This window comes from Dendrobates tinctorius, unplaced genomic scaffold (genome assembly GCF_039654945.1).
Source record: "Dendrobates tinctorius isolate UK_male_01 unplaced genomic scaffold, ASM3965494v1 ptg000245l, whole genome shotgun sequence".
Taxonomy (NCBI): domain Eukaryota; kingdom Metazoa; phylum Chordata; class Amphibia; order Anura; family Dendrobatidae; genus Dendrobates; species Dendrobates tinctorius.
Window position 1 is genome coordinate 9,287,405 of NW_027361912.1, and position 24,601 is coordinate 9,312,005.

General features: G+C 43.9%; 58 non-coding genes across 58 annotated transcripts; all 58 read right to left on the minus strand.

The window, feature by feature from the left end:
- Positions 1 to 121: 121 nt before the first annotated feature.
- Positions 122 to 262, minus strand: LOC141061659 (U4 spliceosomal RNA). Its single transcript, XR_012223499.1, has one exon. It is a non-coding gene; the product is annotated as a U4 spliceosomal RNA (small nuclear RNA).
- A 283-nt stretch (positions 263 to 545) lies between these two features.
- On the minus strand, positions 546 to 686 carry LOC141061237 (U4 spliceosomal RNA). Its single transcript, XR_012223116.1, has one exon. It is a non-coding gene; the product is annotated as a U4 spliceosomal RNA (small nuclear RNA).
- A 283-nt stretch (positions 687 to 969) lies between these two features.
- LOC141062602 (U4 spliceosomal RNA) lies at positions 970 to 1,111 on the minus strand. Its single transcript, XR_012224354.1, has one exon. It is a non-coding gene; the product is annotated as a U4 spliceosomal RNA (small nuclear RNA).
- Positions 1,112 to 1,394: 283 nt separating this feature from the next.
- Positions 1,395 to 1,535, minus strand: LOC141062277 (U4 spliceosomal RNA). Its single transcript, XR_012224060.1, has one exon. It is a non-coding gene; the product is annotated as a U4 spliceosomal RNA (small nuclear RNA).
- A 280-nt stretch (positions 1,536 to 1,815) lies between these two features.
- On the minus strand, positions 1,816 to 1,956 carry LOC141061274 (U4 spliceosomal RNA). Its single transcript, XR_012223150.1, has one exon. It is a non-coding gene; the product is annotated as a U4 spliceosomal RNA (small nuclear RNA).
- Positions 1,957 to 2,241: 285 nt separating this feature from the next.
- LOC141061481 (U4 spliceosomal RNA) lies at positions 2,242 to 2,382 on the minus strand. The gene has a single exon (XR_012223338.1). It is a non-coding gene; the product is annotated as a U4 spliceosomal RNA (small nuclear RNA).
- Positions 2,383 to 2,665: 283 nt separating this feature from the next.
- On the minus strand, positions 2,666 to 2,806 carry LOC141062361 (U4 spliceosomal RNA). The gene has a single exon (XR_012224136.1). It is a non-coding gene; the product is annotated as a U4 spliceosomal RNA (small nuclear RNA).
- A 285-nt stretch (positions 2,807 to 3,091) lies between these two features.
- Positions 3,092 to 3,232, minus strand: LOC141061660 (U4 spliceosomal RNA). Its single transcript, XR_012223500.1, has one exon. It is a non-coding gene; the product is annotated as a U4 spliceosomal RNA (small nuclear RNA).
- A 283-nt stretch (positions 3,233 to 3,515) lies between these two features.
- Positions 3,516 to 3,656, minus strand: LOC141061238 (U4 spliceosomal RNA). Its single transcript, XR_012223117.1, has one exon. It is a non-coding gene; the product is annotated as a U4 spliceosomal RNA (small nuclear RNA).
- A 283-nt stretch (positions 3,657 to 3,939) lies between these two features.
- On the minus strand, positions 3,940 to 4,081 carry LOC141062603 (U4 spliceosomal RNA). The gene has a single exon (XR_012224355.1). It is a non-coding gene; the product is annotated as a U4 spliceosomal RNA (small nuclear RNA).
- Positions 4,082 to 4,366: 285 nt separating this feature from the next.
- On the minus strand, positions 4,367 to 4,506 carry LOC141061365 (U4 spliceosomal RNA). Its single transcript, XR_012223233.1, has one exon. It is a non-coding gene; the product is annotated as a U4 spliceosomal RNA (small nuclear RNA).
- Positions 4,507 to 4,789: 283 nt separating this feature from the next.
- LOC141062327 (U4 spliceosomal RNA) lies at positions 4,790 to 4,930 on the minus strand. The gene has a single exon (XR_012224105.1). It is a non-coding gene; the product is annotated as a U4 spliceosomal RNA (small nuclear RNA).
- Positions 4,931 to 5,211: 281 nt separating this feature from the next.
- On the minus strand, positions 5,212 to 5,352 carry LOC141061126 (U4 spliceosomal RNA). The gene has a single exon (XR_012223017.1). It is a non-coding gene; the product is annotated as a U4 spliceosomal RNA (small nuclear RNA).
- A 285-nt stretch (positions 5,353 to 5,637) lies between these two features.
- Positions 5,638 to 5,778, minus strand: LOC141062840 (U4 spliceosomal RNA). Its single transcript, XR_012224547.1, has one exon. It is a non-coding gene; the product is annotated as a U4 spliceosomal RNA (small nuclear RNA).
- A 282-nt stretch (positions 5,779 to 6,060) lies between these two features.
- LOC141062212 (U4 spliceosomal RNA) lies at positions 6,061 to 6,201 on the minus strand. The gene has a single exon (XR_012224001.1). It is a non-coding gene; the product is annotated as a U4 spliceosomal RNA (small nuclear RNA).
- A 281-nt stretch (positions 6,202 to 6,482) lies between these two features.
- On the minus strand, positions 6,483 to 6,623 carry LOC141063120 (U4 spliceosomal RNA). Its single transcript, XR_012224801.1, has one exon. It is a non-coding gene; the product is annotated as a U4 spliceosomal RNA (small nuclear RNA).
- Positions 6,624 to 6,906: 283 nt separating this feature from the next.
- On the minus strand, positions 6,907 to 7,047 carry LOC141061803 (U4 spliceosomal RNA). The gene has a single exon (XR_012223630.1). It is a non-coding gene; the product is annotated as a U4 spliceosomal RNA (small nuclear RNA).
- Positions 7,048 to 7,332: 285 nt separating this feature from the next.
- LOC141061482 (U4 spliceosomal RNA) lies at positions 7,333 to 7,473 on the minus strand. Its single transcript, XR_012223339.1, has one exon. It is a non-coding gene; the product is annotated as a U4 spliceosomal RNA (small nuclear RNA).
- Positions 7,474 to 7,756: 283 nt separating this feature from the next.
- On the minus strand, positions 7,757 to 7,897 carry LOC141062000 (U4 spliceosomal RNA). The gene has a single exon (XR_012223809.1). It is a non-coding gene; the product is annotated as a U4 spliceosomal RNA (small nuclear RNA).
- A 285-nt stretch (positions 7,898 to 8,182) lies between these two features.
- On the minus strand, positions 8,183 to 8,323 carry LOC141061662 (U4 spliceosomal RNA). Its single transcript, XR_012223502.1, has one exon. It is a non-coding gene; the product is annotated as a U4 spliceosomal RNA (small nuclear RNA).
- A 283-nt stretch (positions 8,324 to 8,606) lies between these two features.
- On the minus strand, positions 8,607 to 8,747 carry LOC141061239 (U4 spliceosomal RNA). Its single transcript, XR_012223118.1, has one exon. It is a non-coding gene; the product is annotated as a U4 spliceosomal RNA (small nuclear RNA).
- Positions 8,748 to 9,030: 283 nt separating this feature from the next.
- LOC141062604 (U4 spliceosomal RNA) lies at positions 9,031 to 9,172 on the minus strand. The gene has a single exon (XR_012224356.1). It is a non-coding gene; the product is annotated as a U4 spliceosomal RNA (small nuclear RNA).
- A 283-nt stretch (positions 9,173 to 9,455) lies between these two features.
- Positions 9,456 to 9,596, minus strand: LOC141062278 (U4 spliceosomal RNA). Its single transcript, XR_012224061.1, has one exon. It is a non-coding gene; the product is annotated as a U4 spliceosomal RNA (small nuclear RNA).
- A 280-nt stretch (positions 9,597 to 9,876) lies between these two features.
- LOC141061275 (U4 spliceosomal RNA) lies at positions 9,877 to 10,017 on the minus strand. Its single transcript, XR_012223151.1, has one exon. It is a non-coding gene; the product is annotated as a U4 spliceosomal RNA (small nuclear RNA).
- Positions 10,018 to 10,302: 285 nt separating this feature from the next.
- On the minus strand, positions 10,303 to 10,443 carry LOC141061483 (U4 spliceosomal RNA). The gene has a single exon (XR_012223340.1). It is a non-coding gene; the product is annotated as a U4 spliceosomal RNA (small nuclear RNA).
- A 283-nt stretch (positions 10,444 to 10,726) lies between these two features.
- Positions 10,727 to 10,867, minus strand: LOC141062363 (U4 spliceosomal RNA). The gene has a single exon (XR_012224137.1). It is a non-coding gene; the product is annotated as a U4 spliceosomal RNA (small nuclear RNA).
- A 285-nt stretch (positions 10,868 to 11,152) lies between these two features.
- Positions 11,153 to 11,293, minus strand: LOC141061663 (U4 spliceosomal RNA). The gene has a single exon (XR_012223503.1). It is a non-coding gene; the product is annotated as a U4 spliceosomal RNA (small nuclear RNA).
- Positions 11,294 to 11,576: 283 nt separating this feature from the next.
- Positions 11,577 to 11,717, minus strand: LOC141061240 (U4 spliceosomal RNA). The gene has a single exon (XR_012223119.1). It is a non-coding gene; the product is annotated as a U4 spliceosomal RNA (small nuclear RNA).
- A 283-nt stretch (positions 11,718 to 12,000) lies between these two features.
- Positions 12,001 to 12,142, minus strand: LOC141062607 (U4 spliceosomal RNA). Its single transcript, XR_012224358.1, has one exon. It is a non-coding gene; the product is annotated as a U4 spliceosomal RNA (small nuclear RNA).
- Positions 12,143 to 12,427: 285 nt separating this feature from the next.
- Positions 12,428 to 12,567, minus strand: LOC141061367 (U4 spliceosomal RNA). The gene has a single exon (XR_012223235.1). It is a non-coding gene; the product is annotated as a U4 spliceosomal RNA (small nuclear RNA).
- A 283-nt stretch (positions 12,568 to 12,850) lies between these two features.
- On the minus strand, positions 12,851 to 12,991 carry LOC141062328 (U4 spliceosomal RNA). Its single transcript, XR_012224106.1, has one exon. It is a non-coding gene; the product is annotated as a U4 spliceosomal RNA (small nuclear RNA).
- Positions 12,992 to 13,272: 281 nt separating this feature from the next.
- Positions 13,273 to 13,413, minus strand: LOC141061127 (U4 spliceosomal RNA). Its single transcript, XR_012223018.1, has one exon. It is a non-coding gene; the product is annotated as a U4 spliceosomal RNA (small nuclear RNA).
- A 285-nt stretch (positions 13,414 to 13,698) lies between these two features.
- Positions 13,699 to 13,839, minus strand: LOC141062841 (U4 spliceosomal RNA). Its single transcript, XR_012224548.1, has one exon. It is a non-coding gene; the product is annotated as a U4 spliceosomal RNA (small nuclear RNA).
- A 282-nt stretch (positions 13,840 to 14,121) lies between these two features.
- On the minus strand, positions 14,122 to 14,262 carry LOC141062214 (U4 spliceosomal RNA). The gene has a single exon (XR_012224003.1). It is a non-coding gene; the product is annotated as a U4 spliceosomal RNA (small nuclear RNA).
- A 281-nt stretch (positions 14,263 to 14,543) lies between these two features.
- LOC141061359 (U4 spliceosomal RNA) lies at positions 14,544 to 14,684 on the minus strand. The gene has a single exon (XR_012223227.1). It is a non-coding gene; the product is annotated as a U4 spliceosomal RNA (small nuclear RNA).
- Positions 14,685 to 14,956: 272 nt separating this feature from the next.
- On the minus strand, positions 14,957 to 15,098 carry LOC141062636 (U4 spliceosomal RNA). Its single transcript, XR_012224384.1, has one exon. It is a non-coding gene; the product is annotated as a U4 spliceosomal RNA (small nuclear RNA).
- Positions 15,099 to 15,381: 283 nt separating this feature from the next.
- Positions 15,382 to 15,522, minus strand: LOC141061442 (U4 spliceosomal RNA). The gene has a single exon (XR_012223303.1). It is a non-coding gene; the product is annotated as a U4 spliceosomal RNA (small nuclear RNA).
- Positions 15,523 to 15,803: 281 nt separating this feature from the next.
- Positions 15,804 to 15,944, minus strand: LOC141062431 (U4 spliceosomal RNA). The gene has a single exon (XR_012224199.1). It is a non-coding gene; the product is annotated as a U4 spliceosomal RNA (small nuclear RNA).
- A 283-nt stretch (positions 15,945 to 16,227) lies between these two features.
- On the minus strand, positions 16,228 to 16,368 carry LOC141062614 (U4 spliceosomal RNA). The gene has a single exon (XR_012224365.1). It is a non-coding gene; the product is annotated as a U4 spliceosomal RNA (small nuclear RNA).
- Positions 16,369 to 16,651: 283 nt separating this feature from the next.
- On the minus strand, positions 16,652 to 16,793 carry LOC141062739 (U4 spliceosomal RNA). The gene has a single exon (XR_012224477.1). It is a non-coding gene; the product is annotated as a U4 spliceosomal RNA (small nuclear RNA).
- A 282-nt stretch (positions 16,794 to 17,075) lies between these two features.
- Positions 17,076 to 17,217, minus strand: LOC141062674 (U4 spliceosomal RNA). The gene has a single exon (XR_012224418.1). It is a non-coding gene; the product is annotated as a U4 spliceosomal RNA (small nuclear RNA).
- Positions 17,218 to 17,498: 281 nt separating this feature from the next.
- Positions 17,499 to 17,639, minus strand: LOC141062049 (U4 spliceosomal RNA). Its single transcript, XR_012223853.1, has one exon. It is a non-coding gene; the product is annotated as a U4 spliceosomal RNA (small nuclear RNA).
- Positions 17,640 to 17,920: 281 nt separating this feature from the next.
- Positions 17,921 to 18,061, minus strand: LOC141062011 (U4 spliceosomal RNA). Its single transcript, XR_012223818.1, has one exon. It is a non-coding gene; the product is annotated as a U4 spliceosomal RNA (small nuclear RNA).
- A 285-nt stretch (positions 18,062 to 18,346) lies between these two features.
- LOC141061463 (U4 spliceosomal RNA) lies at positions 18,347 to 18,487 on the minus strand. Its single transcript, XR_012223322.1, has one exon. It is a non-coding gene; the product is annotated as a U4 spliceosomal RNA (small nuclear RNA).
- A 283-nt stretch (positions 18,488 to 18,770) lies between these two features.
- LOC141062055 (U4 spliceosomal RNA) lies at positions 18,771 to 18,911 on the minus strand. Its single transcript, XR_012223858.1, has one exon. It is a non-coding gene; the product is annotated as a U4 spliceosomal RNA (small nuclear RNA).
- Positions 18,912 to 19,193: 282 nt separating this feature from the next.
- On the minus strand, positions 19,194 to 19,334 carry LOC141062887 (U4 spliceosomal RNA). The gene has a single exon (XR_012224590.1). It is a non-coding gene; the product is annotated as a U4 spliceosomal RNA (small nuclear RNA).
- Positions 19,335 to 19,619: 285 nt separating this feature from the next.
- LOC141060956 (U4 spliceosomal RNA) lies at positions 19,620 to 19,760 on the minus strand. The gene has a single exon (XR_012222863.1). It is a non-coding gene; the product is annotated as a U4 spliceosomal RNA (small nuclear RNA).
- A 285-nt stretch (positions 19,761 to 20,045) lies between these two features.
- Positions 20,046 to 20,186, minus strand: LOC141063023 (U4 spliceosomal RNA). The gene has a single exon (XR_012224713.1). It is a non-coding gene; the product is annotated as a U4 spliceosomal RNA (small nuclear RNA).
- A 283-nt stretch (positions 20,187 to 20,469) lies between these two features.
- Positions 20,470 to 20,610, minus strand: LOC141061804 (U4 spliceosomal RNA). The gene has a single exon (XR_012223631.1). It is a non-coding gene; the product is annotated as a U4 spliceosomal RNA (small nuclear RNA).
- A 285-nt stretch (positions 20,611 to 20,895) lies between these two features.
- LOC141061484 (U4 spliceosomal RNA) lies at positions 20,896 to 21,036 on the minus strand. Its single transcript, XR_012223341.1, has one exon. It is a non-coding gene; the product is annotated as a U4 spliceosomal RNA (small nuclear RNA).
- Positions 21,037 to 21,319: 283 nt separating this feature from the next.
- LOC141062001 (U4 spliceosomal RNA) lies at positions 21,320 to 21,460 on the minus strand. The gene has a single exon (XR_012223810.1). It is a non-coding gene; the product is annotated as a U4 spliceosomal RNA (small nuclear RNA).
- A 285-nt stretch (positions 21,461 to 21,745) lies between these two features.
- On the minus strand, positions 21,746 to 21,886 carry LOC141061664 (U4 spliceosomal RNA). Its single transcript, XR_012223504.1, has one exon. It is a non-coding gene; the product is annotated as a U4 spliceosomal RNA (small nuclear RNA).
- Positions 21,887 to 22,169: 283 nt separating this feature from the next.
- On the minus strand, positions 22,170 to 22,310 carry LOC141061241 (U4 spliceosomal RNA). The gene has a single exon (XR_012223120.1). It is a non-coding gene; the product is annotated as a U4 spliceosomal RNA (small nuclear RNA).
- A 283-nt stretch (positions 22,311 to 22,593) lies between these two features.
- LOC141062608 (U4 spliceosomal RNA) lies at positions 22,594 to 22,735 on the minus strand. The gene has a single exon (XR_012224359.1). It is a non-coding gene; the product is annotated as a U4 spliceosomal RNA (small nuclear RNA).
- A 283-nt stretch (positions 22,736 to 23,018) lies between these two features.
- Positions 23,019 to 23,159, minus strand: LOC141062279 (U4 spliceosomal RNA). The gene has a single exon (XR_012224062.1). It is a non-coding gene; the product is annotated as a U4 spliceosomal RNA (small nuclear RNA).
- Positions 23,160 to 23,439: 280 nt separating this feature from the next.
- LOC141061276 (U4 spliceosomal RNA) lies at positions 23,440 to 23,580 on the minus strand. The gene has a single exon (XR_012223152.1). It is a non-coding gene; the product is annotated as a U4 spliceosomal RNA (small nuclear RNA).
- A 285-nt stretch (positions 23,581 to 23,865) lies between these two features.
- Positions 23,866 to 24,006, minus strand: LOC141062442 (U4 spliceosomal RNA). The gene has a single exon (XR_012224209.1). It is a non-coding gene; the product is annotated as a U4 spliceosomal RNA (small nuclear RNA).
- A 283-nt stretch (positions 24,007 to 24,289) lies between these two features.
- Positions 24,290 to 24,430, minus strand: LOC141061283 (U4 spliceosomal RNA). The gene has a single exon (XR_012223158.1). It is a non-coding gene; the product is annotated as a U4 spliceosomal RNA (small nuclear RNA).
- Positions 24,431 to 24,601: the final 171 nt, after the last annotated feature.

Below are 24,601 nucleotides of genomic sequence, written 5' to 3' on the forward strand. Positions count from 1 at the left end.
ATTGCCTCACTCTCTCCTTCTGCTCCAGGCAACAAACATCAATCCATTGCTGTGAGAAGCAAGGCTATTCTTCCACGCTGGGAGGAGCTAAGACTCTGTTATTTGCATACCATAGATTAAGTCTCCTGAGAGACCAACAAAAATTGCCAAAGCTGACTGTATTTCAAGTCATCATGGCGGGGTATTGGGAAAAGTTTTCAATTAGCAATAATCACGCCTCGGTTAAACCTCATGGGATACGAAATTACCACTGCGCAAAGTTGAAAGAACTGTTGTGACCAATGCCTTCCTGCTTTCAAAGCAGAGCTTGTTTAAGCCATGGTGAGTTACAAATTCTCGCTAGCCCTCCCACACTGCTTCCAGGCATCCTGGGCTTCCACATTCTGAGGGCTCAGGAAAGATGTAATTTTTGGCAATTACAGGCAGATTGCCTCACTCTCGCCTTCTGCTCCAAGAAACAAACATCAATCCATTGCTGTGAGAAGCAAGGCTTTTCTTCCACACTGGGAGGACCTAAGACTGTCATTTGCATACCATAGATTAAGTCTCCTGAGAGACCAACAAAAATTACCAAAGCTGACTGTATTTCAAGTCATCATGGCGGGGTATTGGGAAAAGTTTTCAATTAGCAATAATCACGCCTCGGTTAAACCTCATGGGCTACGATATTGTCACTGCGCAAAGTTGAAAACACTGTTGTGACCAATGCCTTCCCGCTTCCAAATCAGAGCTTGTTTAAGCTACGGTGAGTTACAAATTCTCAATAGCCCTTCCACACTGCTTCCAGGCATCCTGAGCTTCCACATTCTAAAGGCTCAGTTAAGATGAAATTTTTGGTCATTACAGGCAGATTGCCTCACTCTCTCCTTCTGCTCCAAGAAACAAACATCAATCCATTGCTGTGAGAAGCAAGGCTTTTCTTCCACACTGGGAGGACCTAAGACTGTCATTTGCATACCATAGATTAAGTCTCCTGAGAGACCAACAAAAACTGAAAAAAGCTGACTGTATTTCAAGTCATCATGGCGGGGTATTGGGAAAAGTTTTCAATTAGCAATAATCACGCCTCGGTTAAACCTCATAGGCTACAATTTTGCCACTGCGCAAAGTTGAAAGAACTGTTGTGACCAATGCCTTCCTGCTTCCAAAGCAGAGCTTGTTTAAGCTACGGTGAGTTACAAATTCTCAATAGCCCTTCCACACTGCTTCCAGGCATCCTGAGCTTCCACATTCTAAAGGCTCAGTTAAGATGAAATTTTTGGTCATTACAGGCAGATTGCCTCACTCTCTCCTTCTGCTCCAAGAAACAAACATCAATCCATTGCTGTGAGAAGCAAGGCTTTTCTTCCACACTGGGAGAAGCTAAGACTGTCATTTGCATTCCATGAATTAAGTCTCCTGAGAGACCATCAAAAATTGCAAAAGCTGACTGTATTCCAAGTCATTATGGCGGGGTATTGGGAAAAGTTTTCAATTAGCAATAATCACGCCTTGGATAAACCTCATGGGCAACAATATTGCCACAGCGCAAAGATGAAAGAACAGAAGTGACCAAGGGCTTCCCGCTTCCAGGGCAGAACATTTTAAGCCATGGTGAGTTACAAATCACCACTAGCCCTCCACGCTGCTTCCAGGCATCCTTGGCTTACACATTCTAAGGGTTCAGTTAAGATGTAATTTTTGGCAATTACAGGCAGATTGCCTCACTCTCGCCTTCTGCTCCAAGAAACAAACATCAATCCATTGCTGTGAGAAGCAAGGTTTTCTTCCACACTGGGAGGACCTAAGACTGTCATTTACATACCATAGATTAAGTCTCCTGAGAGACCAACAAAAATTGCCAAAGCTGACTGTATTTCAAGTCATCATGGCGGGGTATTGGGAAAAGTTTTCAATTAGCAATAATAACGCCTCGGTTTAACCTCATGGGCTACGATATTGCCACTGCGCAAAGTTGAAAGAACTGTTGTGACCAATGACTTCCTGCTTCCAAAGCAGAGCTTGTTTAAGCTATGGTGAGTTACAAATTCTCACTAGCCCTCCCACACTGCTTCCAGGCATCCTGAGCTTCCACATTCTAAGTGCTCAGTTAAGATGAAATTTTTGGCAATTACAGGCAGATTGCCTCACTCTCTCCTTCTGCTCCAGGCAACAAACATCAATCCATTGCTGTGAGAAGCTAGGCTTTTCTTCCACGCTGGGAGGAGCTTAGACTCTGTTATTTGCATACAATGGATTAAGTCTCCTGAGAGACCTACAAAAATTGCCAAAGCTGACTGTATTTCAAATCATCATGGCGGGGTATTGGTAAAAGTTTTCAATTAGCAATAATCACGCCTTGGTTAAACCTCATGGGCTACGATATTGCCACTGCGCAAAATTGAAAGAACTATTGTGACCAATGCCTTCCTGCTTTCAAAGCAGAGCTTGTTTAAGCTACGGTGAGTTACAAATTATCACTAGCCCTCCCACACTGCTTCCAGGCATCCTGGGCTTCCACATTCTGAGGGCTCAGGAAAGATGTAATTTTTGGCAATTACAGGCAGATTGCCACACTCTCGCCTTCTGCTCCAAGAAACAAACATCAATCCATTGCTATGAGAAGCAAGGCTTTTCTTCCACACTGGGAGAACCTAAGACTGTCATTTGCATACCACAGATTAAGTCTCCTGAGAGACCAACAAAAATTGCCAAAGCTGACTGTATTTCAAGTCATCATGGCGGGGTATTGGGAAAAGTTTTCAATTAGCAATAATAACCTCTCGGTTTAACCTCATGGGCTACGATATTGCCACTGCGCAAAGTTGAAAGAACTGTTGTGACCAATGCCTTCCTGCTTCCAAAGCAGAGCTTGTTTAAGCTATGGTGAGTTACAAATTCTCACTAGCCCTCCCACACTGCTTCCAGGCATTCTGAGCTTCCACATTCTAAGGGCTCAGTTAAGATGAAATTTTTGGCAATTACAGGCAGATTGCCTCACTCTCTCCTTCTGCTCCAGGCAACAAACATCAATCCATTGCTGTGAGAAGCAAGGCTATTCTTCCACGCTGGGAGGAGCTAAGACTCTGTTATTTGCATACCATAGATTAAGTCTCCTGAGAGACCAACAAAAATTGCCAAAGCTGACTGTATTTCAAGTCATCATGGCGGGGTATTGGGAAAAGTTTTCAATTAGCAATAATCACGCCTCGGTTAAACCTCATGGGATACGAAATTACCACTGCGCAAAGTTGAAAGAACTGTTGTGACCAATGCCTTCCTGCTTTCAAAGCAGAGCTTGTTTAAGCCATGGTGAGTTACAAATTCTCGCTAGCCCTCCCACACTGCTTCCAGGCATCCTGGGCTTCCACATTCTGAGGGCTCAGGAAAGATGTAAGTTTTGGCAATTACAGGCAGATTGCCTCACTCTCGCCTTCTGCTCCAAGAAACAAACATCAATCCATTGCTGTGAGAAGCAAGGCTTTTCTTCCACACTGGGAGGACCTAAGACTGTCATTTGCATACCATAGATTAAGTCTCCTGAGAGACCAACAAAAATTACCAAAGCTGACTGTATTTCAAGTCATCATGGCGGGGTATTGGGAAAAGTTTTCAATTAGCAATAATCACGCCTCGGTTAAACCTCATGGGCTACGATATTGTCACTGCGCAAAGTTGAAAACACTGTTGTGACCAATGCCTTCCCGCTTCCAAATCAGAGCTTGTTTAAGCTACGGTGAGTTACAAATTCTCAATAGCCCTTCCACACTGCTTCCAGGCATCCTGAGCTTCCACATTCTAAAGGCTCAGTTAAGATGAAATTTTTGGTCATTACAGGCAGATTGCCTCACTCTCTCCTTCTGCTCCAAGAAACAAACATCAATCCATTGCTGTGAGAAGCAAGGCTTTTCTTCCACACTGGGAGGACCTAAGACTGTCATTTGCATACCATAGATTAAGTCTCCTGAGAGACCAACAAAAACTGAAAAAAGCTGACTGTATTTCAAGTCATCATGGCGGGGTATTGGGAAAAGTTTTCAATTAGCAATAATCACGCCTCGGTTAAACCTCATAGGCTACAATTTTGCCACTGCGCAAAGTTGAAAGAACTGTTGTGACCAATGCCTTCCTGCTTCCAAAGCAGAGCTTGTTTAAGCTACGGTGAGTTACAAATTCTCAATAGCCCTTCCACACTGCTTCCAGGCATCCTGAGCTTCCACATTCTAAGTGCTCAGTTAAAATGAAATTTTTGGCAATTACAGGCAGATTGCCTCACTCTCTCCTTCTGCTCCAGGCAACAAACATCAATACATTGCTGTGAGAAGCAAGGCTATTCTTCCACGCTGGGAGAAGCTAAGACTCTGTTATTTGCATACCATAGATTAAGTCTCCTGAGAGACCAACAAAAATTGCCAAAGCTGACTGTATTTCAAGTCATCATGGCAGGGTATTGGAAAAGTTTTCAATTAGCAATAATCACGCCTCGGTTAAACCTCATGGGCTACGATATTGCCATTGCGCAAAGTTGAAAGAACTGTTGTGACCAATGCCTTCCTGCTTTCAAAGCAGAGCTTGTTTAAGCTACGGTGAGTTACAAATTCTCACTAGCCCTCCCACACTGCTTCCAGGCATCCTGGGCTTCCACATTCTGAGGGCTCAGGAAAGATGTAAATTTTGGCAATTACAGTCAGATTGCCTCACTCTCGCCTTCTGCTCCAAGAAACAAACATCAATCCATTGCTGTGAGAAGCAAGGCTTTTCTTCCACACTGGGAGAAGCTAAGACTGTCATTTGCATTCCATGAATTAAGTCTCCTGAGAGACCAACAAAAATTTCCAAAGCTGACTGTATTCCAAGTCATTATGGCGGGGTATTGGGAAAAGTTTTCAATTAGCAATAATCACGCCTTGGATAAACCTCATGGGCAACAATATTGCCACAGCGCAAAGATGAAATAACAGAAGTGACCAAGGGCTTCCCGCTTCCAGGGCAGAACATTTTAAGCCATGGTGAGTTACAAATCACCACTAGCCCTCCACGCTGCTTCCAGGCATCCTTGGCTTACACATTCTAAGGGTTCAGTTAAGATGTAATTTTTGGCAATTACAGGCAGATTGCCTCACTCTCGCCTTCTGCTCCAAGAAACAAACATCAATCCATTGCTGTGAGAAGCAATGCTTTTCTTCCACACTGGGAGGACCTAAGACTGTCATTTACATACCATAGATTAAGTCTCCTGAGAGACCAAAAAAAATTGCCAAAGCTGACTGTATTTCAAGTCATCATGGCGGGGTATGGGGAAAAGTTTTCAATTAGCAATAATCACGCCTCGGTTAAACCTCATAGGCTACGATATTGCCACTGCGCAAAGTTGAAAGAACTGTTGTGACCAATGCCTTCCTGCTTCCAAAGCAGAGCTTGTTTAAGCTATGGTGAGTTACAAATTCTCACTAGCCCTCCCACACTGCTTCCAGGCATCCTGAGCTTCCACATTCTAAGGGCTCAGTTAAGATGAAATTTTTGGCAATTACAGGCAGATTGCCTCACTCTCTCCTTCTGCTCCAGGCAGCAAACATCAATCCATTGCTGTGAGAAGCAAGGCTTTTCTTCCACGCTGGGAGGAGCTAAGATTCTGTTATTTGCATACAATGGATTAAGTCTCCTGAGAGACCAACAAAAATTGCCAAAGCTGACTGTATTTCAAGTCATCATGGCGGGGTATTGGGAAAAGTTTTCAATTAGCAATAATCACGCCTCGGTTAAACCTCATGGGCTACGATATTGCCACTGCGTAAAGTTGAAAGAACTGTTGTGACCAATGCCTTCCTGCTTCCAAAGCAGAGCTTGTTAAGCTACGGTGAGTTACAAATTCTCACTAGCCCTCCCACACTGCTTCCAGGCATCCTGGGCTTCCACATTCTGAGGGCTCAGGAAAGATGTAATTTTTGGCAATTACAGGCAGATTGCCTCACTCTCGCCTTCTGCTCCAAGAAACAAACATCAATCCATTGCTGTGAGAAGCAAGGCTTTTCTTCCACACTGGGAGAAGCTAAGACTGTCATTTGCATTCCATGAATTAAGTCTCCTGATAGACCAACAAAAATTGCCAAAGCTGACTGTATTCCAAGTCATTATGGCGGGGTATTGGGAAAAGTTTTCAATTAGCAATAATCATGCCTTGGATAAACCTCATGGGCAACAATATTGCCACAGCGCAAAGATGAAAGAACAGAAGTGACCAAGGGCTTCACGCTTCCAGGGCAGAACATTTTAAGCCATGGTGAGTTACAAATCACCACTAGCCCTCCACGCTGCTTCCAGGCATCCTTGGCTTACACATTCTAAGGGTTCAGTTAAGATGTAATTTTTGGCAATTACAGGCAGATTGCATCACTCTCGCCTTCTGCTCCAAGAAACAAACATCAATCCATTGCTGTGAGAAGCAAGGCTTTTCTTCCACACTGGGAGGACCTAAGACTGTCATTTACATACCATAGATTAAATCTCTTGAGAGACCAACAAAAATTGCCAAAGCTGACTGTATTTCAAGTCATCATGGCGGGGTATTGGAAAAAGTTTTCAATTAGCAATAATCACGCCTCGGTTAAACCTCATGGGCTACGATATTGTCACTGCACAAAGTTGAAAGAACTGTTGTGACCAATGCCTTCCCGCTTCCAAATCAGAGCTTGTTTAAGCTATGGTGAGTTACAAATTCTCAATAGCCCTTCCACACTGCTTCCAGGCATCCTGAGCTTCCACATTCTAAGGGCTCAGTTAAGATGAAATTTTTGGCTATTACAGGCAGATTGCCTCACTCTCTCCTTCTGCTCCAAGAAACAAACATCAATCCATTGCTGTGAGAAGCAAGGCTTTTCTTCCACACTGGGAGGACCTAAGACTGTCATTTGCATACCATAGATTAAGTCTCCTGAGAGACCAACAAAGATTGCCAAAGCTGACTGTATATCAAGTCATCATGGCGGGATATTGGGAAAAGTTTGCAACTAGCAATAATCACGCCTCGGTTAAACCTCATGGGCTACGATATTGTCACTGCGCACAGTTGAAAGAACTGTTGTGACCAATGCCTTCCTGCTTCCAAAGCAGAGCTTGTTTAAGCTACGGTGAGTTACAAATTCTCACTAGCCCTCCCACACTGCTTCCAGGCATCCTGAGCTTCCACATTCTAAGTGCTCAGTTAAGATGACATTTTTGGCAATTACAGGCAGATTGCCTCACTCTCTCCTTCTGCTCCAGGCAACAAACATCAATCCATTGCTGTGAGAAGCTAGGCTTTTCTTCCACGCTGGGAGGAGCTTAGACTCTGTTATTTGCATACAATGGATTAAGTCTCCTGAGAGACCTACAAAAATTGCCAAAGCTGACTGTATTTCAAATCATCATGGCGGGGTATTGGTAAAAGTTTTCAATTAGCAATAATCACGCCTTGGTTAAACCTCATGGGCTACGATATTGCCACTGCGCAAAATTGAAAGAACTATTGTGACCAATGCCTTCCTGCTTTCAAAGCAGAGCTTGTTTAAGCTACGGTGAGTTACAAATTATCACTAGCCCTCCCACACTGCTTCCAGGCATCCTGGGCTTCCACATTCTGAGGGCTCAGGAAAGATGTAATTTTTGGCAATTACAGGCAGATTGCCACACTCTCGCCTTCTGCTCCAAGAAACAAACATCAATCCATTGCTATGAGAAGCAAGGCTTTTCTTCCACACTGGGAGAACCTAAGACTGTCATTTGCATACCACAGATTAAGTCTCCTGAGAGACCAACAAAAATTGCCAAAGCTGACTGTATTTCAAGTCATCATGGCGGGGTATTGGGAAAAGTTTTCAATTAGCAATAATAACCCCTCGGTTTAACCTCATGGGCTACGATATTGCCACTGCGCAAAGTTGAAAGAACTGTTGTGACCAATGCCTTCCTGCTTCCAAAGCAGAGCTTGTTTAAGCTATGGTGAGTTACAAATTCTCACTAGCCCTCCCACACTGCTTCCAGGCATTCTGAGCTTCCACATTCTAAGGGCTCAGTTAAGATGAAATTTTTGGCAATTACAGGCAGATTGCCTCACTCTCTCCTTCTGCTCCAGGCAACAAACATCAATCCATTGCTGTGAGAAGCAAGGCTATTCTTCCACGCTGGGAGGAGCTAAGACTCTGTTATTTGCATACCATAGATTAAGTCTCCTGAGAGACCAACAAAAATTGCCAAAGCTGACTGTATTTCAAGTCATCATGGCGGGGTATTGGGAAAAGTTTTCAATTAGCAATAATCACGCCTCGGTTAAACCTCATGGGATACGAAATTACCACTGCGCAAAGTTGAAAGAACTGTTGTGACCAATGCCTTCCTGCTTTCAAAGCAGAGCTTGTTTAAGCCATGGTGAGTTACAAATTCTCGCTAGCCCTCCCACACTGCTTCCAGGCATCCTGGGCTTCCACATTCTGAGGGCTCAGGAAAGATGTAATTTTTGGCAATTACAGGCAGATTGCCTCACTCTCGCCTTCTGCTCCAAGAAACAAACATCAATCCATTGCTGTGAGAAGCAAGGCTTTTCTTCCACACTGGGAGGACCTAAGACTGTCATTTGCATACCATAGATTAAGTCTCCTGAGAGACCAACAAAAATTACCAAAGCTGACTGTATTTCAAGTCATCATGGCGGGGTATTGGGAAAAGTTTTCAATTAGCAATAATCACGCCTCGGTTAAACCTCATGGGCTACGATATTGTCACTGCGCAAAGTTGAAAACACTGTTGTGACCAATGCCTTCCCGCTTCCAAATCAGAGCTTGTTTAAGCTACGGTGAGTTACAAATTCTCAATAGCCCTTCCACACTGCTTCCAGGCATCCTGAGCTTCCACATTCTAAAGGCTCAGTTAAGATGAAATTTTTGGTCATTACAGGCAGATTGCCTCACTCTCTCCTTCTGCTCCAAGAAACAAACATCAATCCATTGCTGTGAGAAGCAAGGCTTTTCTTCCACACTGGGAGGACCTAAGACTGTCATTTGCATACCATAGATTAAGTCTCCTGAGAGACCAACAAAAACTGAAAAAAGCTGACTGTATTTCAAGTCATCATGGCGGGGTATTGGGAAAAGTTTTCAATTAGCAATAATCACGCCTCGGTTAAACCTCATAGGCTACAATTTTGCCACTGCGCAAAGTTGAAAGAACTGTTGTGACCAATGCCTTCCTGCTTCCAAAGCAGAGCTTGTTTAAGCTACGGTGAGTTACAAATTCTCAATAGCCCTTCCACACTGCTTCCAGGCATCCTGAGCTTCCACATTCTAAAGGCTCAGTTAAGATGAAATTTTTGGTCATTACAGGCAGATTGCCTCACTCTCTCCTTCTGCTCCAAGAAACAAACATCAATCCATTGCTGTGAGAAGCAAGGCTTTTCTTCCACACTGGGAGAAGCTAAGACTGTCATTTGCATTCCATGAATTAAGTCTCCTGAGAGACCATCAAAAATTGCAAAAGCTGACTGTATTCCAAGTCATTATGGCGGGGTATTGGGAAAAGTTTTCAATTAGCAATAATCACGCCTTGGATAAACCTCATGGGCAACAATATTGCCACAGCGCAAAGATGAAAGAACAGAAGTGACCAAGGGCTTCCCGCTTCCAGGGCAGAACATTTTAAGCCATGGTGAGTTACAAATCACCACTAGCCCTCCACGCTGCTTCCAGGCATCCTTGGCTTACACATTCTAAGGGTTCAGTTAAGATGTAATTTTTGGCAATTACAGGCAGATTGCCTCACTCTCGCCTTCTGCTCCAAGAAACAAACATCAATCCATTGCTGTGAGAAGCAAGGTTTTCTTCCACACTGGGAGGACCTAAGACTGTCATTTACATACCATAGATTAAGTCTCCTGAGAGACCAACAAAAATTGCCAAAGCTGACTGTATTTCAAGTCATCATGGCGGGGTATTGGGAAAAGTTTTCAATTAGCAATAATAACGCCTCGGTTTAACCTCATGGGCTACGATATTGCCACTGCGCAAAGTTGAAAGAACTGTTGTGACCAATGCCTTCCTGCTTCCAAAGCAGAGCTTGTTTAAGCTATGGTGAGTTACAAATTCTCACTAGCCCTCCCACACTGCTTCCAGGCATCCTGAGCTTCCACATTCTAAGTGCTCAGTTAAGATGAAATTTTTGGCAATTACAGGCAGATTGCCTCACTCTCTCCTTCTGCTCCAGGCAACAAACATCAATCCATTGCTGTGAGAAGCTAGGCTTTTCTTCCACGCTGGGAGGAGCTTAGACTCTGTTATTTGCATACAATGGATTAAGTCTCCTGAGAGACCTACAAAAATTGCCAAAGCTGACTGTATTTCAAATCATCATGGCGGGGTATTGGTAAAAGTTTTCAATTAGCAATAATCACGCCTTGGTTAAACCTCATGGGCTACGATATTGCCACTGCGCAAAATTGAAAGAACTATTGTGACCAATGCCTTCCTGCTTTCAAAGCAGAGCTTGTTTAAGCTACGGTGAGTTACAAATTATCACTAGCCCTCCCACACTGCTTCCAGGCATCCTGGGCTTCCACATTCTGAGGGCTCAGGAAAGATGTAATTTTTGGCAATTACAGGCAGATTGCCACACTCTCGCCTTCTGCTCCAAGAAACAAACATCAATCCATTGCTATGAGAAGCAAGGCTTTTCTTCCACACTGGGAGAACCTAAGACTGTCATTTGCATACCACAGATTAAGTCTCCTGAGAGACCAACAAAAATTGCCAAAGCTGACTGTATTTCAAGTCATCATGGCGGGGTATTGGGAAAAGTTTTCAATTAGCAATAATAACCTCTCGGTTTAACCTCATGGGCTACGATATTGCCACTGCGCAAAGTTGAAAGAACTGTTGTGACCAATGCCTTCCTGCTTCCAAAGCAGAGCTTGTTTAAGCTATGGTGAGTTACAAATTCTCACTAGCCCTCCCACACTGCTTCCAGGCATTCTGAGCTTCCACATTCTAAGGGCTCAGTTAAGATGAAATTTTTGGCAATTACAGGCAGATTGCCTCACTCTCTCCTTCTGCTCCAGGCAACAAACATCAATCCATTGCTGTGAGAAGCAAGGCTATTCTTCCACGCTGGGAGGAGCTAAGACTCTGTTATTTGCATACCATAGATTAAGTCTCCTGAGAGACCAACAAAAATTGCCAAAGCTGACTGTATTTCAAGTCATCATGGCGGGGTATTGGGAAAAGTTTTCAATTAGCAATAATCACGCCTCGGTTAAACCTCATGGGATACGAAATTACCACTGCGCAAAGTTGAAAGAACTGTTGTGACCAATGCCTTCCTGCTTTCAAAGCAGAGCTTGTTTAAGCCATGGTGAGTTACAAATTCTCGCTAGCCCTCCCACACTGCTTCCAGGCATCCTGGGCTTCCACATTCTGAGGGCTCAGGAAAGATGTAAGTTTTGGCAATTACAGGCAGATTGCCTCACTCTCGCCTTCTGCTCCAAGAAACAAACATCAATCCATTGCTGTGAGAAGCAAGGCTTTTCTTCCACACTGGGAGGACCTAAGACTGTCATTTGCATACCATAGATTAAGTCTCCTGAGAGACCAACAAAAATTACCAAAGCTGACTGTATTTCAAGTCATCATGGCGGGGTATTGGGAAAAGTTTTCAATTAGCAATAATCACGCCTCGGTTAAACCTCATGGGCTACGATATTGTCACTGCGCAAAGTTGAAAACACTGTTGTGACCAATGCCTTCCCGCTTCCAAATCAGAGCTTGTTTAAGCTACGGTGAGTTACAAATTCTCAATAGCCCTTCCACACTGCTTCCAGGCATCCTGAGCTTCCACATTCTAAAGGCTCAGTTAAGATGAAATTTTTGGTCATTACAGGCAGATTGCCTCACTCTCTCCTTCTGCTCCAAGAAACAAACATCAATCCATTGCTGTGAGAAGCAAGGCTTTTCTTCCACACTGGGAGGACCTAAGACTGTCATTTGCATACCATAGATTAAGTCTCCTGAGAGACCAACAAAAACTGAAAAAAGCTGACTGTATTTCAAGTCATCATGGCGGGGTATTGGGAAAAGTTTTCAATTAGCAATAATCACGCCTCGGTTAAACCTCATAGGCTACAATTTTGCCACTGCGCAAAGTTGAAAGAACTGTTGTGACCAATGCCTTCCTGCTTCCAAAGCAGAGCTTGTTTAAGCTACGGTGAGTTACAAATTCTCAATAGCCCTTCCACACTGCTTCCAGGCATCCTGAGCTTCCACATTCTAAGTGCTCAGTTAAAATGAAATTTTTGGCAATTACAGGCAGATTGCCTCACTCTCTCCTTCTGCTCCAGGCAACAAACATCAATACATTGCTGTGAGAAGCAAGGCTATTCTTCCACGCTGGGAGAAGCTAAGACTCTGTTATTTGCATACCATAGATTAAGTCTCCTGAGAGACCAACAAAAATTGCCAAAGCTGACTGTATTTCAAGTCATCATGGCAGGGTATTGGAAAAGTTTTCAATTAGCAATAATCACGCCTCGGTTAAACCTCATGGGCTACGATATTGCCATTGCGCAAAGTTGAAAGAACTGTTGTGACCAATGCCTTCCTGCTTTCAAAGCAGAGCTTGTTTAAGCTACGGTGAGTTACAAATTCTCACTAGCCCTCCCACACTGCTTCCAGGCATCCTGGGCTTCCACATTCTGAGGGCTCAGGAAAGATGTAAATTTTGGCAATTACAGTCAGATTGCCTCACTCTCGCCTTCTGCTCCAAGAAACAAACATCAATCCATTGCTGTGAGAAGCAAGGCTTTTCTTCCACACTGGGAGAAGCTAAGACTGTCATTTGCATTCCATGAATTAAGTCTCCTGAGAGACCAACAAAAATTTCCAAAGCTGACTGTATTCCAAGTCATTATGGCGGGGTATTGGGAAAAGTTTTCAATTAGCAATAATCACGCCTTGGATAAACCTCATGGGCAACAATATTGCCACAGCGCAAAGATGAAATAACAGAAGTGACCAAGGGCTTCCCGCTTCCAGGGCAGAACATTTTAAGCCATGGTGAGTTACAAATCACCACTAGCCCTCCACGCTGCTTCCAGGCATCCTTGGCTTACACATTCTAAGGGTTCAGTTAAGATGTAATTTTTGGCAATTACAGGCAGATTGCCTCACTCTCGCCTTCTGCTCCAAGAAACAAACATCAATCCATTGCTGTGAGAAGCAATGCTTTTCTTCCACACTGGGAGGACCTAAGACTGTCATTTACATACCATAGATTAAGTCTCCTGAGAGACCAAAAAAAATTGCCAAAGCTGACTGTATTTCAAGTCATCATGGCGGGGTATGGGGAAAAGTTTTCAATTAGCAATAATCACGCCTCGGTTAAACCTCATAGGCTACGATATTGCCACTGCGCAAAGTTGAAAGAACTGTTGTGACCAATGCCTTCCTGCTTCCAAAGCAGAGCTTGTTTAAGCTATGGTGAGTTACAAATTCTCACTAGCCCTCCCACACTGCTTCCAGGCATCCTGAGCTTCCACATTCTAAGGGCTCAGTTAAGATGAAATTTTTGGCAATTACAGGCAGATTGCCTCACTCTCTCCTTCTGCTCCAGGCAGCAAACATCAATCCATTGCTGTGAGAAGCAAGGCTTTTCTTCCACGCTGGGAGGAGCTAAGATTCTGTTATTTGCATACAATGGATTAAGTCTCCTGAGAGACCAACAAAAATTGCCAAAGCTGACTGTATTTCAAGTCATCATGGCGGGGTATTGGGAAAAGTTTTCAATTAGCAATAATCACGCCTCGGTTAAACCTCATGGGCTACGATATTGCCACTGCGTAAAGTTGAAAGAACTGTTGTGACCAATGCCTTCCTGCTTCCAAAGCAGAGCTTGTTAAGCTACGGTGAGTTACAAATTCTCACTAGCCCTCCCACACTGCTTCCAGGCATCCTGGGCTTCCACATTCTGAGGGCTCAGGAAAGATGTAATTTTTGGCAATTACAGGCAGATTGCCTCACTCTCGCCTTCTGCTCCAAGAAACAAACATCAATCCATTGCTGTGAGAAGCAAGGCTTTTCTTCCACACTGGGAGAAGCTAAGACTGTCATTTGCATTCCATGAATTAAGTCTCCTGATAGACCAACAAAAATTGCCAAAGCTGACTGTATTCCAAGTCATTATGGCGGGGTATTGGGAAAAGTTTTCAATTAGCAATAATCATGCCTTGGATAAACCTCATGGGCAACAATATTGCCACAGCGCAAAGATGAAAGAACAGAAGTGACCAAGGGCTTCACGCTTCCAGGGCAGAACATTTTAAGCCATGGTGAGTTACAAATCACCACTAGCCCTCCACGCTGCTTCCAGGCATCCTTGGCTTACACATTCTAAGGGTTCAGTTAAGATGTAATTTTTGGCAATTACAGGCAGATTGCATCACTCTCGCCTTCTGCTCCAAGAAACAAACATCAATCCATTGCTGTGAGAAGCAAGGCTTTTCTTCCACACTGGGAGGACCTAAGACTGTCATTTACATACCATAGATTAAATCTCTTGAGAGACCAACAAAAATTGCCAAAGCTGACTGTATTTCAAGTCATCATGGCGGGGTATTGGGAAAAGTTTTCAATTCGCAAAAATCACGCCTCGGTTAAACCTCATAGGCTACGATATTGCCACCGCGCAAAGTTGAAAGAACTGTTGTGACCAATGCCTTCCTGCTTCCAAAGCAGAGCTTGTTTAAGCTATGGTGAGTTACAAATTCTTACTAGCCCTCCCACACTGCTTCCAGGCATTCTGAGCTTCCACATTCTAAGGGCTCAGTTAAGATGAAATTTTTGGCAATTACCTCACTCTTTCCTTCTGCTCCAGGCAACAAACATCAATCCATTGCTGTGAGAAGCAAGGCTTCTCTTCCACACTGGGAGGAGCTAAGACAGTCATTTGCATACAATGGATTAAGTCTCCTGAGAGACCAAAAAAAATTTCAAAAGCTGACTGTATTTCAAGTCATCATGGCGGGGTATTGGGAAAAGTTTTCAATTACCAATAATCACGCCTCAGTTAAACCTCATTGGGCTACGATAATGCCACTGCGCAAAGATGAACCAACTTTGGTGATCAAGGGCTTCCCACTTCCAAGGCAGAACTTGTTTAAGCCATGTTGAGTTCCAAATCACCACTAGCCCTCCCACGCTGCTTCCAGGCATCCTGGGCTTCCTCATGCTAAGGGCTCAGGAAAAACAATTTTTGGCAATTACAGGCAGATTGCCTCACTCTCTCCTTCTGCTTCAGGAAACAAACATCAATCCACTGCTGTGAGAAGCAAGGCTTTTATTCCACGCTGGCAGGAGCTAAGACTCTGTTATTTGCATACCATGGATTAAGTCTCCTGAGAGACCAACAAAAATTGCCAAAGCTGACTGTATTCCAAGTCATTATGGCGGGGTATTGGGAAAAGTTTTCAATTAGCAATAATCACGCCTTGGTTAAACCTCATGGGCAACGATATTGCCACAGCGCAAAGATGAAAGAACAGAAGTGACCAAGGGCTTCCCGCTTCCAAGGCAGAACATTTTAAGCCATGGTGAGTTCCAAATCACCACTAGCCCTCCACGCTGCTTCCAGGCATCCTTGGCTTCCACATTCTAAGGGCTCAGTTAAGAAGTAATTTTTGGCAATTACAGGCAGATTGCCTCACTTTCGCCTTCTGCTCCAAGAAACAAACATCAATCCATTGCTGTGAGAAGCAAGGCTTTCATTACACACTGGGAGAAGCTAAGACTTTCATTTCCATACCATAGATTAAATCTCCTGAGAGACCAACAAAATTTGCCAAAGCTGACTGTATTTCAAGTCATCATGGCAGGGTATTGGAAAAAGTATTCAATTAGCAATAATCACACCTCGGTTAAACTTCATGGGCTACGATATTGCCACTGCGCAAAGTTGAAAGAACTGTTGTGACCAAGGCCTTCCCGCTTCAAAAGCAGAGCTTGTTTAAGCTATGGTGAGTTCCAAATCCTCACTAGCCCTCCCACACTGCTTCCAGGCATCCTGGGCTTCCACATTCTGAGGGCTCAGTTAAGATGTAATTTTTGGCAATTACAGGCAGATTGCCTCACTCTCGCCTTCTGGTCCAAGAAACAAACATCAATCCATTGCTGTGAGAAGCAAGGCTTTTCTTCCACACAGGGATGACCTAAGACTGTCATTTGCAAACCATAGATTAAGTTTCCTGAGAGACCAACAAAAATTGCCAAAGCTGACTGTGTTTCAAGTCATCATGGCAGGGTATTAGGAAAAGTTTTCAATTAGCAATAATCACACCTTAGTTAAACCTCATGGGCTTCAATATTGCCACTGCGCAAAGTTGAAAGAACTGTTGTGACCAATGCCTTCCCGCTTTCAAAGCAGAGCTTGTTTAAGCTATGGTGAGTTACAAATTCTCACTAGCCCTCCCACACTGCTTCCAGGCATCCTGAGCTTCCACATTCTAAGGGCTCAGTTAAGATGAAATTTTTGGCAATTACAGGCAGATTGCCTCACTCTCGCCTTCTGCTCCAAGAAACAAACATCAATCCATTGCTGTGAGAAGCAAGGCTTTCATTCCACACTGGGAGAAGCTAAGACTGTCATTTGCATAGAATGTATTAAGTCTCCTGAGAAACCAACAAAAATTGCTAAAGCTGACTGTATTTCAAGTGATCGTGGCAGGGTACAGGGAAAAGTTTTCAATTACCAATAATCACGCCTCAGTTAAACCTCATTGGGCTACGATAATGCCACAGCGCAAAGATGAAGGAACAGAAGAGACCAAGGGCTTCCCGATTCCAAGGCAGAACTTGTTTAAGCCATGGTGAGTTCCAAATCACCACTAGCCCTCCACGCTGCTTCCAGGCATCCTGGGTTTCGGCATTCTAAGGGCTCAGTTAAGATGTAATTTTCGGCAATTACAGGTAGATCGCCTCACTCTCTTCTTCTGCTCCAGGCAACAAACACCAACCCATTGCTTTGGGAAGCAAGGCTTCTCTTCCACACTGGGAGGAGCTAAGACAGTCATTTGCATACAATGGATTAAGTCTCCTGAGAGACCAAAAAAAATTGCAAAAGCTGACTGTATTTCAAGTCATCATGGCAGGGTACAGGGAAAAGTTTTCAATTACCAATAATCACGCCTCAGTTAAACCTCATTGGGCTACGATAATGCCACTGCGCAAAGATGAACCAACTTTGGTGATCAAGGGCTTTCCACTTCCAAGGCAGAACTTGTTTAAGCCAGGTTGAGTTCCAAATCACCACTAGCCCTCCCACGCTGCTTCCAGGCATCCTGGGCTTCCTCATGCTAAGGGCTCAGGAAAAACAATTTCTGGCAATTACAGGCAGATTGCCTCACTCTCTCCTTCTGCTCCAGGAAACAAACATCAATCCACTGCTGTGAGAAGCAAGGCTATTCTTCCACACTGGCAGGAGCTAAGACTGTCATTTGCATACCATGGATTAAGTCTCCTGAGAGACCAACAAAAATTGCCAAAGCTGACTGAATTCCAAGTCATTATGGCGGGTTATTGGGAAAAGTTTTCAATTAGCAATAATCACGCCTTGGTTAAACCTAATGGGCTACGATATTGCCACAGCGCAAAGATGAAAGAACAGAAGTGACCAAGGGCTTCCAGCTTCCAAGGCAGAACATTTTAAGCCATGGTGAGTTCCAAATCACCATTAGCCCTCCACGCTGCTTCCAGGCATCCTTGGCTTCCACATTCTAAGGGCTCAGTTAAGATGTAATTTTTGGCAATTACAGGCAGATTGCCTCACTTTCGCCTTCTGCTTCAAGAAACAAACATCAATCCATTGCTGTGAGCAGCAAGGCTTTTCTTCCACACTGCGAGAACCTAAGACTGTCATTTGCATACCATAGATTAAGTCTCCTGAGAGACCAACAAAAATTTCCAAAGCTGACTGTATTTCAAGTAATCATGGTGGGGTATTGGGAAAAGTTTTCAATTAACAATAATCACGCCTCGGTTAAACCTCATAGGCTACGATAATGCCACTGCGCAAAGTTGAAAGAACTGTTGTGACCAATGCCTTCCTGCTTCCAAAGCAGAGCTTGTTTAAGCTATGGTGAGTTACAAATTCTCACTAGCCCTCCCACACTGCTTCCAGGCATTCTGAGGTTCCACATTCTAAGGGCTCAGTTAAGATGAAATTTTTGGCAATTACAGGCAGATTGCCTCACTCTCTCCTTCTGCTCCAGGCAACAAACATCAATCCATTGCTGTGAGAAGCAAGGCTTTTCTTCCACACTGGGAGGAGCTAAGACTCTGTTATTTGCATACAATGGATTAAGTCTCCTGAGAGACCAACAAAAATTTCCAAAGCTGACTGTATTTCAAGTCATCATGGCGGGGTATTGGGAAAAGTTTGCAATTAGCAATAATCACGCCTCGGTTAAACCTCATGGGCTACGATATTGCCACTGCGCAAAGTTGAAAGAACTGTTGTGACCAATGCCTTCCTGCTTTCAAAGCAGAGCTTGTTTAAGCTACGGTGAGTGACAAATTCTCACTAGCCCTCCCACACTGCTTCCAGGCATCCTGGGCTTCCACATTCTGAGGGCTCAGGAAAGATGTAATTTTTGGCAATTACAGGCAGATTGCCTCACTCTCGCCTTCTGCTCCAAGAAACAAACATCAATCCATTGCTGTGAGAAGCAAGGCTTTTCTTCCACACTGGGAGAAGCTAAGACTGTCATTTGCATTCCATGAATTAAGTCTCCTGAGAGACCAACAAAAATTGCCAAAGCTGACTGTATTCCAAGTCATTATGGCGGGGTATTGGGAAAAGTTTTCAATTAGCAATAATCACGCCTTGGATAAACCTCAAGGGCAACAATATTGCCACAGCGCAAAGATGAAAGAACAGAATTGACCAAGGGCTTTTCCGCTTCCAGGGCAGAACATTTTAAGCCATGGTGAGTTACAAATCACCACTAGCCCTCCACGCTGCTTCCAGGCATCCTTGGCTTACACATTCTAAGGGTTCAGTTAAAATGTAATTTTTGGCAATTACAGGCAGATTGCCTCACTCTCGCCTTCTGCTCCAAGAAACAAACATCAATCCATTGCTGTGAGAAGCAAGGCTTTTCTTCCACACTGGGAGGACCTAAGACTGTCATTTACATACCATAGATTAAGTCTCCTGAGAGACCAACAAAAATTGCCAAAGCTGACTGTATTTCAAGTCATCATGGCAGGGTATTGGGAAAAGTTTTCAATTAGCAATAATCACGCCTCGGTTAAACCTCATAGGCTACGATATTGCCACTGCGCAAAGTTGAAAGAACTGTTGTGACCAATGCCTTCCTGCTTCCAAAGCAGAGCTTGTTTAAGCTATGGTGAGTTAAAAATTCTCACTAGCCCTCCCACACTGCTTCCAGGCATTCTGAGCTTCCACATTCTAAGGGCTCAGTTAAGATGAAATTTTTGACAATTACAGGCAGATTGCCTCACTCTCTCCTTCTGCTCCAGGCAACAAACATCAATCCATTGCTGTGAGAAGCAAGGCTTTTCTTCCACGCTGGGAGGAGCTAAGACTCTGTTATTTGCATACAATGGATTAAGTCTCCTGAGAGACCAACAAAAATTGCCAAAGCTGACTGTATTCCAAGTCATCATGGCGGGGTATTGGGAAAAGTTTTCAATTAGCAATAATCACGCCTCGGTTAAACCTCATGGGCTACGATATTGTCACTGCACAAAGTTGAAAGAACTGTTGTGACCAATGCCTTCCCGCTTCCAAATCAGAGCTTGTTTAAGCTATGGTGAGTTACAAATTCTCAATAGCCCTTCCACACTGCTTCCAGGCATCCTGAGCTTCCACATTCTAAGGGCTCAGTTAAGATGAAATTTTTGGCAATTACAGGCAGATTGCCTCACGCTCTCCTTCTGCTCCAAGAAACAAACATCAATCCATTGCTGTGAGAAGCAAGGCTATTCTTCCACGCTGGGAGGAGCTAAGACTCTGTTATTTGCATATCATAGATTAAGTCTCCTGAGAGACCAACAAAAATTGCCAAAGCTGACTATATTTCAAGTCATCATGGCGGGGTATTGGAAAAAGTTTTCAATTAGCAATAATCACGCCTCGGTTAAACCTCATGGGCTACGATATTGTCACTGCACAAAGTTGAAAGAACTGTTGTGACCAATGCCTTCCCGCTTCCAAATCAGAGCTTGTTTAAGCTATGGTGAGTTACAAATTCTCAATAGCCCTTCCACACTGCTTCCAGGCATCCTGAGCTTCCACATTCTAAGGGCTCAGTTAAGATGAAATTTTTGGCTATTACAGGCAGATTGCCTCACTCTCTCCTTCTGCTCCAAGAAACAAACATCAATCCATTGCTGTGAGAAGCAAGGCTTTTCTTCCACACTGGGAGGACCTAAGACTGTCATTTGCATACCATAGATTAAGTCTCCTGAGAGACCAACAAAGATTGCCAAAGCTGACTGTATATCAAGTCATCATGGCGGGATATTGGGAAAAGTTTGCAACTAGCAATAATCACGCCTCGGTTAAACCTCATGGGCTACGATATTGTCACTGCGCACAGTTGAAAGAACTGTTGTGACCAATGCCTTCCTGCTTCCAAAGCAGAGCTTGTTTAAGCTACGGTGAGTTACAAATTCTCACTAGCCCTCCCACACTGCTTCCAGGCATCCTGAGCTTCCACATTCTAAGTGCTCAGTTAAGATGACATTTTTGGCAATTACAGGCAGATTGCCTCACTCTCTCCTTCTGCTCCAGGCAACAAACATCAATCCATTGCTGTGAGAAGCTAGGCTTTTCTTCCACGCTGGGAGGAGCTTAGACTCTGTTATTTGCATACAATGGATTAAGTCTCCTGAGAGACCTACAAAAATTGCCAAAGCTGACTGTATTTCAAATCATCATGGCGGGGTATTGGTAAAAGTTTTCAATTAGCAATAATCACGCCTTGGTTAAACCTCATGGGCTACGATATTGCCACTGCGCAAAATTGAAAGAACTATTGTGACCAATGCCTTCCTGCTTTCAAAGCAGAGCTTGTTTAAGCTACGGTGAGTTACAAATTATCACTAGCCCTCCCACACTGCTTCCAGGCATCCTGGGCTTCCACATTCTGAGGGCTCAGGAAAGATGTAATTTTTGGCAATTACAGGCAGATTGCCACACTCTCGCCTTCTGCTCCAAGAAACAAACATCAATCCATTGCTATGAGAAGCAAGGCTTTTCTTCCACACTGGGAGAACCTAAGACTGTCATTTGCATACCACAGATTAAGTCTCCTGAGAGACCAACAAAAATTGCCAAAGCTGACTGTATTTCAAGTCATCATGGCGGGGTATTGGGAAAAGTTTTCAATTAGCAATAATAACCCCTCGGTTTAACCTCATGGGCTACGATATTGCCACTGCGCAAAGTTGAAAGAACTGTTGTGACCAATGCCTTCCTGCTTCCAAAGCAGAGCTTGTTTAAGCTATGGTGAGTTACAAATTCTCACTAGCCCTCCCACACTGCTTCCAGGCATTCTGAGCTTCCACATTCTAAGGGCTCAGTTAAGATGAAATTTTTGGCAATTACAGGCAGATTGCCTCACTCTCTCCTTCTGCTCCAGGCAACAAACATCAATCCATTGCTGTGAGAAGCAAGGCTATTCTTCCACACTGGGAGGAGCTAAGACTCTGTTATTTGCATACCATAGATTAAGTCTCCTGAGAGACCAACAAAAATTGCCAAAGCTGACTGTATTTCAAGTCATCATGGCGGGGTATTGGGAAAAGTTTTCAATTAGCAATAATCACGCCTCGGTTAAACCTCATGGGATACGAAATTACCACTGCGCAAAGTTGAAAGAACTGTTGTGACCAATGCCTTCCTGCTTTCAAAGCAGAGCTTGTTTAAGCCATGGTGAGTTACAAATTCTCGCTAGCCCTCCCACACTGCTTCCAGGCATCCTGGGCTTCCACATTCTGAGGGCTCAGGAAAGATGTAATTTTTGGCAATTACAGGCAGATTGCCTCACTCTCGCCTTCTGCTCCAAGAAACAAACATCAATCCATTGCTGTGAGAAGCAAGGCTTTTCTTCCACACTGGGAGGACCTAAGACTGTCATTTGCATACCATAGATTAAGTCTCCTGAGAGACCAACAAAAATTACCAAAGCTGACTGTATTTCAAGTCATCATGGCGGGGTATTGGGAAAAGTTTTCAATTAGCAATAATCACGCCTCGGTTAAACCTCATGGGCTACGATATTGTCACTGCGCAAAGTTGAAAACACTGTTGTGACCAATGCCTTCCCGCTTCCAAATCAGAGCTTGTTTAAGCTACGGTGAGTTACAAATTCTCAATAGCCCTTCCACACTGCTTCCAGGCATCCTGAGCTTCCACATTCTAAAGGCTCAGTTAAGATGAAATTTTTGGTCATTACAGGCAGATTGCCTCACTCTCTCCTTCTGCTCCAAGAAACAAACATCAATCCATTGCTGTGAGAAGCAAGGCTTTTCTTCCACACTGGGAGGACCTAAGACTGTCATTTGCATACCATAGATTAAGTCTCCTGAGAGACCAACAAAAACTGAAAAAAGCTGACTGTATTTCAAGTCATCATGGCGGGGTATTGGGAAAAGTTTTCAATTAGCAATAATCACGCCTCGGTTAAACCTCATAGGCTACAATTTTGCCACTGCGCAAAGTTGAAAGAACTGTTGTGACCAATGCCTTCCTGCTTCCAAAGCAGAGCTTGTTTAAGCTACGGTGAGTTACAAATTCTCAATAGCCCTTCCACACTGCTTCCAGGCATCCTGAGCTTCCACATTCTAAAGGCTCAGTTAAGATGAAATTTTTGGTCATTACAGGCAGATTGCCTCACTCTCTCCTTCTGCTCCAAGAAACAAACATCAATCCATTGCTGTGAGAAGCAAGGCTTTTCTTCCACACTGGGAGAAGCTAAGACTGTCATTTGCATTCCATGAATTAAGTCTCCTGAGAGACCATCAAAAATTGCAAAAGCTGACTGTATTCCAAGTCATTATGGCGGGGTATTGGGAAAAGTTTTCAATTAGCAATAATCACGCCTTGGATAAACCTCATGGGCAACAATATTGCCACAGCGCAAAGATGAAAGAACAGAAGTGACCAAGGGCTTCCCGCTTCCAGGGCAGAACATTTTAAGCCATGGTGAGTTACAAATCACCACTAGCCCTCCACGCTGCTTCCAGGCATCCTTGGCTTACACATTCTAAGGGTTCAGTTAAGATGTAATTTTTGGCAATTACAGGCAGATTGCCTCACTCTCGCCTTCTGCTCCAAGAAACAAACATCAATCCATTGCTGTGAGAAGCAAGGTTTTCTTCCACACTGGGAGGACCTAAGACTGTCATTTACATACCATAGATTAAGTCTCCTGAGAGACCAACAAAAATTGCCAAAGCTGACTGTATTTCAAGTCATCATGGCGGGGTATTGGGAAAAGTTTTCAATTAGCAATAATAACGCCTCGGTTTAACCTCATGGGCTACGATATTGCCACTGCGCAAAGTTGAAAGAACTGTTGTGACCAATGCCTTCCTGCTTCCAAAGCAGAGCTTGTTTAAGCTATGGTGAGTTACAAATTCTCACTAGCCCTCCCACACTGCTTCCAGGCATCCTGAGCTTCCACATTCTAAGTGCTCAGTTAAGATGAAATTTTTGGCAATTACAGGCAGATTGCCTCACTCTCTCCTTCTGCTCCAGGCAACAAACATCAATCCATTGCTGTGAGAAGCTAGGCTTTTCTTCCACGCTGGGAGGAGCTTAGACTCTGTTATTTGCATACAATGGATTAAGTATCCTGAGAGACCTCCAAAAATTGCCAAAGCTGACTGTATTTCAAATCATCATGGCGGGGTATTGGTAAAAGTTTTCAATTAGCAATAATCACGCCTTGGTTAAACCTCATGTGCTACGATATTGCCACTGCGCAAAATTGAAAGAACTATTGTGACCAATGCCTTCCTGCTTTCAAAGCAGAGCTTGTTTAAGCTACGGTGAGTTACAAATTATCACTAGCCCTCCCACACTGCTTCCAGGCATCCTGGGCTTCCACATTCTGAGGGCTCAGGAAAGATGTAATTTTTGGCAATTACAGGCAGATTGCCACACTCTCGCCTTCTGCTCCAAGAAACAAACATCAATCCATTGCTGTGAGAAGCAAGGCTTTTCTTCCACACTGGGAGAACCTAAGACTGTCATTTGCATACCACAGATTAAGTCTCCTGAGAGACCAACAAAAATTGCCAAAGCTGACTGTATTTCAAGTCATCATGGCGGGGTATTGGGAAAAGTTTTCAATTAGCAATAATAACGCCTCGGTTTAACCTCATGGGCTACGATATTGCCACTGCACAAAGTTGAAAGAACTGTTGTGACCAATGCCTTCCTGCTTCCAAAGCAGAGCTTGTTTAAGCTATGGTGAGTTACAAATTCTCACTAGCCCTCCCACACTGCTTCCAGGCATTCTGAGCTTCCACATTCTAAGGGCTCAGTTAAGATGAAATTTTTGGCAATTACAGGCAGATTGCCT